This window comes from Protomyctophum parallelum, assembly GCF_964188405.1.
Source record: "Protomyctophum parallelum genome assembly, chromosome: 4".
NCBI lineage: Eukaryota > Metazoa > Chordata > Actinopteri > Myctophiformes > Myctophidae > Protomyctophum > Protomyctophum parallelum.
Genome location: NC_139700.1, coordinates 42923020 through 42929908, shown reverse-complemented (window position 1 = coordinate 42929908; position 6889 = coordinate 42923020).

The window sequence follows — 6889 nt, the reverse complement described above, 5'->3', positions numbered from 1 at the left end:
TACTGTACTGAGCCCTCCTCCCTGGCCTGTGTGTGTCTGTGTGTGTGTTAGGCTGTGAAACAGTGACACTTGGTGGTGAACTAACGCTATTCTCGTGCTCGGACACAGGGACAGACCCAGCCACACAGATGTGGTTGCACCACTCAAAAACATGTCCACACCACAGCCATAAGAATGAATGGCCAGAGAGGTATCAAATGCAGAGGCATAGCCATATGAAAGGACAAAGTGTTTAAAATGATTGTGATGCTGTATAAACACATTATGCTGGGGACCCCCGACCCCCTAGCTAGCACTTATACGTTATTTTCTTGGCATCCTACAGTATATGCATAGAGATACTCAGAATACACTGTACTATACTGTAATGAGCCAGTTCTTAATGTTGCCATAAGAAGCTTATATCAGAAACAATTCACACAGCACACACATGAAATATTTATAAGACATTCATCCTCACAACAGAAAGGCTGATTCTCTATGCAAAGCTAAATTATTAAATCCACACATACATGTGGGTTTGTACACACACAAAAACTGTATTTGACCCGAGTTATGAATATGGATGAGAGAAATACATTTACAACTACAATAAAATACCATTATACACTGGGATTCAGGCAACAGCATAAAGGATTAACAATGGGATATTGTTGTATCCACGTTCTGGTTAAATCAAACATAAATAACTATGCAATGTGGGCCACAACTGCTAGCGTCCCAATTCTGGGTTTAGAACCTAGCTACACAATCACACTAGCTTGTGAGCTTGTAGATCTGCTATTTTCAACCAGCCAAAGTTGAAATAGGGCTGAAGTGGTTAATGTATGTTTGTTTACAAGTAAAATCTACAAAGTAACTAGTAACTAAAGTTTTCAAATAATTGTAGTGGATTAAATGTGCCTCTGAGATGTAGTGGAGTTAGAAGTAAAAGTATTGAAAGTTGGAAATACTCCAGTAAAGTAAAAGCACCTCAAAAGTGTAGGCTACTTAAATACAGTACTTGAGTAAATGTAGTAATGCACCTAGTTACATTCCACCACTGATCCACGGTGAGGGTATGTATGGTTACCATGGCAACCTGGCTGCTAAAGCCAATGACAAGGAGGGACTACTACAGATCCCATCCCTGTCAGGATAAGGTCACTGAGCAACTTGTTTAGTACTAGCAATGCTTCAATGTAGCCATTGCACTATTGTCTCTGAATGAATGGGACAATCTAATTGCTGGGGTAGAATGCCAGGGCCCCAGGACCCCATTTTTTATTTTTATTTTGTGCACACATTGTTTCCTAATCCCAGGTGGTGGTGGTGAGATGTTTCAAAAGATGCATAAAACGGCTATAGGAGACAACGGAAACGTGAGAGAATTTTAATTTGGCGCAGATGCAGTTAAGTATTTTTAATTTAATTTAATTTCTTTGTTTGACCATTTTGGCTGATCTGAAATTCTCTTCCTTCCTTCCTTCCTTGACTTCCTTATTGACTTCCCAATACCGCCTCCCGCACCGAGAGTGGCTAGCTGAGAGTACAGAGCAGATCAGGGGTCAAACGGCGGTGTCGCCGTCCAAAATTCAGAAAAGGTAACCGAGGGTCCCGAAAGGGGCTAAGGTAGAGAGTATGTTTTGCACGGCACCGTTATGGCCCACACGTACACCCCCTGGATTTTATCCACACATCACACAAATCCGTACACACTTTGAAGGCATGGAAAACATTTGGGAACCACGTACTACATTAATCAGGTGACTTAATTGTCCACTTACTGACATGATTAAAACGAGGCAACAAAAGCAAACACTGACCTGGGTATAGTAGGGATGGCGGGTGATGAATGTTGGACAGTCATCTTTATTGGACAGCAGCACACCACACACATCAGGGATGTAACGACTTTTCAATATTCCATGCAGCTTGGATGCATTTGGCCTCATGATGGTCTGTGTGTTGAAGATGTAGCCTACGCGGTCTGAACTAGGCTTTTCCGCTGTTCAGACTGCATACAAACAATGTAAGATTTGGGCAGCCAGTCTGATAGACCTTTCTCATGGCAGCCAGTCTGTTCTCTGTTGGCATGAGTAGTGTCAACACATGTGTTACCAATGATGCTGATTTAGGGTGTGTTCAATTCAGGTCAAACAAAGTCAGGGTTGCATGCATGTTTTATGTTTGTTCACTGCAAATACTCAGTGCTAAACTAAATGGAAGATAAAGGTCTGTTCCCAATGTAGGCTATAGTAATCACCTTTAAAAGAAAGGAAAACCTATTCAATCCAATCGACTGTGTGGGAAAAACTCATCCCTAAAAGCCACACATATTAAACACCATGCACATCGTACTGTTCTACTACATAAATTAAGTTTAAAGATTAAAATGATATTGTTGATGTTGGGCAGAAACCTCATACACAAAAATGTCTAAAGTAGCAGATCCCTTGAGCTTCTGTATCTGTACTTTTTCTGTTTTTGAATTAGAATCTTGAAAAGTAACAGTTTTGGACATTAAAGGGATTGTGACATAAAAAAAAAAGGTTTTGGAATTATTATTTTTAGGTTTTCTAATCTCAATTGCACCCAAAAAACATGAACTTTTAACATTCAGTAGATTTTCTGTGATCTGGGGTTTTCTGGCTCAAACAGGTGCTCTGATTTGCCGGCAGTAAGTGATGTAAGACCCTGCAAATCCCATATATGTCAATGGGATTTGCCAGCAGATGTCACTGTTTTCACTGTTTTGCCTGTTTTCATTGTAGCTCAGAAGGCTTCCAAACCCCAAAGAAAACTTCAGACCAAAGAAAATCCACTGAATGTTCAAAGTTCAGGTTTTTTGGGTGTAATTGAGGTCATAAAACCTAAAAGAAAAAAGATAAATAAAAATAAATGAAAATGAATGTCATAAAACCTTTAAGGTTTCCACCTGACAGAGACGATATGCAAACTTGAGGTGTATCCATACTTCTTTGTGTATGTGTGTGTGTGTGTGTGTGTGTGTGTGTGTGTGTGTGTGTGCGCGCGCGCGCGTGTGTGCGTGCATGCATACGTGTCAATGGGGTGTGTTAAGCTGTCAGGCATAAACAGCTTATTTTTGGCTCCAGTTTGAGAATTTTCTTTAACGGCAATAATGAGTCTCCATTCTGTGTATCTCAGCTCACACACACATTCTTCTTTCCATAATGAGCAGGTTCATCTAGGCTACTACAGCTGAACCTACAACTGTAGCTCATATGCACACCATGCAAACACATTCCAACAGACACCGACCGGAGACACATTCCAACGAGGGAAAAAAGGGTTCCAAGGTTCCAAGACGATTTTAAATCACTTCAGCTCGTCTCTCTCTTGTGAGTCACAACAAAGCACTGAAAAAACAAAGTCAGGGTCACATTAATGCTAGCCTGGCGTTCTCATGGACGATGTAATAATGCTGCAGTCAGTACTCCAAATGACCTCACATGGCCTTTAAATGATGGGGTGACCAGGGTTGAATTGCGTTGCCGTCTGTCGGGCATAAACCTCTTATCTTCATAATGTTAAAAAAAAAAAATGTTTTTTGTAAATTAATGCCCCCCACCCCCCGTGTCTTCTTTCATCAATGTAACCCTGGGGATAAGGTCTCCTGCATGCAAGGTGAGGGGGGTGTACAGTCAGTCACAGCATCATAGACAGCGAGGCCTCCCAGTCCCTGCCGTATAAGAGGCAGCTCAGTCAGTGCCGTGGCCAATCGCATCCCCTCTCTGCGGGACACGCCGTGACAGAACAGACAGCGCTGACAGTGTGTGTGGGAGGCTTGTTGTGAAGGAAAAGAAGACATTCTTTGCAGACAGCTAAAGCTCTGTTTGGAAGGAAATCCACTTCTCCTTCCTTATCACACGTTTGCAGAAGCAGACAATTTTTTTTAAATAGTGTCTCAATTTAACTGTTCCGGTTTAGTGATTTACATACCATTTGCAGATTCAGAAATCAGAAGCGTTTAAGTGTCCCATAAGCAACCCTCAGCATGACCATCAGCGGGGTGAAGCTGAATTACCTGTTGGGCTTAATAAAGGTCTGCATTCAAGCAATTCATTTCAGTGTAGTGACTGAAATGAATTGTAGCGACAATTAGCTTCACACGTTGATCTGGAAAGTAAATATTGTGTAATGTGTACAAACACACAGTTTGAGGAAATTCCCTGAGTACTAATTTAACTTTCAGAGTTCTTACAAATGGAACCAAATGGACAAGTCCATTTTCTTTTTACAACTCTCAGGACCCTTTTCCACCTAAAATGAATTGGTTCAGAACCCTAAAAGCTGGTTCGCAACTGGAACCAAAGAAATGGCCGCCGGTTCCAGGAAAAGCACCAAGGTTTAAGAACCAGTTCGAGAACCAAAGTTCCTTTGGCGGAAAAAAGGCCTCAGAGTTAAGGGCCTTCCACACCAAGCTAAGTTACGTGGATTACACCACAACTATAACGGGGCGGCGGGGGCTGAGAATCATCAGTGCTTTTAGACCAGTGTTGTTTTTGGCAGCAAATTTTGGTTTTAGTTTTTTAGTCATAGTCATAAAACTTAATTTAGTTGTATTCAGATTTTAGTCACCCAGAATGTTTTAGCGTTAGTCCAGTTTTAGTCAACTAAATGTCATAAGATTTTAGTCGACTAAATCTACAGTTTATTTAGTCGACTAAAATGGCTTATTTTACACTTGCTGAAAATAGCCGATCTAAGTTCACAGTTCACAACACGACGCGGTGTGCTTATATATCAGCTATTTTAAGCATGCAAGCAAGTGTAAAATGACTTACTTATACTGGATATTTTGTCCACTAGTCCCTTGCAAACATTTTAGTCTAGTTTTTAGTTGTTGACAAAATTGTCAATGTATTTAGTCTTACTTTTAGTCACCATAGCTTAATTTTCATGTAGTTTCCATTTAGTTTTCGTCAGTGAAAAAGCATAGTCGACGAACATTTTTCGCCACAGTATTAGTCGACGAAATCAACTCTGTTTTAGCCTGTAATGTTATAAATACACCCATCTGGACAGTACAGTATGTCTCGCCACTGGACTGTACTCGGGCCGTGATGTCACAGAGAGACCAGCTGAGGAGCAGACTCTGGTGGTAACCGCGGCGGCGTGAACAATGCCGGGCTGTGTCCCCCCACGGGACGGAGGGGGTGAGGGCGACGACGTCACCGCGGCCAGACAGATGGCGGTCTCATCAACTCTGACAGTTGACCCTCCATTATGAGGAAGCCAACAGTATGTCCACCTGCTGCCACGGGAGGAAGCCTGGGAGGATGATTTAGCACAGCATTATGGGATGCTGATGTCATGCTGTGTGAGACAGCAACACAGCTGGACTGGTGGACTCTAATGCTCTAAACCAGTGGTTCCCAAAGTGGGGTCCGCGGACCCCTAGGGGTACGCGACGCATAGCCAGGGGGTACCCAAGCTGTTTTTGTTTTTTTTGAGGGGGCTAGTGAATCATGGTGTGTGTGTGTGATATGAAATGTCCAGTACCTCCCAAGTGCCTCCCCAAGTGCCACCCCAGTGTCTGCCCTGCAGTGTCTGCCCAGTGTCTGCCCAGTGCCTGCCATGGTGCCTCCCCAGTGTCTGCCCAGTGGCTCCCCTGTACCTCCCCAGTGTCCCCCTGAGTGCCTCCCCAGTGTCTCCCCAGTGCCTCCCCAATGTCTCCCCAGTGGCTGCAGTTTCTCCCCAGTGCCTTCCCAGTGCCTCCCCAGTGTCCCCCTGAGTGCCTCCCCAGTGTCCCCCCGAGTGCCTCCCCAGTGTCCCCCTGAGTGCCTCCCCAGTGCCTCCCCAGTGTCCCTCTGAGTGCCTCCCCAGTGTCTCCCCAGTGTCCCCTCAGTGCCTTCCCAGTGCCTCCCCAGTGTCTCCCCAGTGCCTCCCCAGTGTCCCCTCAGTGCCTCCCCAGTGTCCCCTCAGTGCCTTCCCAGTGCCTCCCCAGTGTCCCCCTGAGCGCCTCCCCAGTGCCTCCCCAGTGCCCAGCCGAGTGCCTCCCCAGTGTCCCCCTGAGTGCCCTCCACAGTGCCTCCCCAGTGTCCCCCTGAGTGCCTCCCCAGTGTCTCCCCAGTGCCTCCCCAGTGTCCCCTCAGTGCCTTCCCAGTGCCTCCCCAGTGCCTTCCCAGTGCCTCCCCAGTGTCCCCTCAGTGCCTTCCCAGTGCCTCCCCAGTGTCCCCTCAGTGCCTTCCCAGTACCTCCCCAGTGTCCCCTCAGTGCCTCCCCAGTGTCCCCCTGAGTGCCTCTCCAGTGTCCCCCTGAGTGCCTCCCCAGTGTCCCCCTGAGTGCCTCCCGAGTGCCTCCCCAGTGTCCCCCTGAGTGCCTCCCCAGTGCCTCCCCAGTGTCCCCCTGAGTGCCTCCCGAGTGCCTCCCCAGTGCCTTCCCAGTGCCTGCCCAGTGTCCCCCAGTGTCTCCAATAGCAATACAAGAGCAATAATACAAATTAATCTTAATTTATTAATCTTATTAATTAATTATTGAATCAAATTAATTAATTAATCAAAATGTTCGACGCAAGAAGGCCCCCCTGCGGCCTGCGCCCAGCACCATGCCAAAGCTTTTTCCTGCAGGAAACACTGCTTGTGGTTGTAAATATATTGTTATCTGTGTTGCGAGGATGAGGGGGTACCTGGAAAAATATCTACCCCAAAAGGGGTACCTGGTCCAAAACAGTTTGGGAACCCCTACTCTAAACAACCTGTCAGTGGACGTTTTGTTATAGGAAAGGTTGACTGTGAACAAAACCAATTCATCTTTCTTTACCCCACCCAACCGTTTGACGTTTGCAGGTTTTTTTTTTAACGATATATATATATCGGGATCGGGACTCGAACCCTGAACCACATTTTATTGTGTGGTTTGTTGGCTGGCTGCTTTAGATTTTATA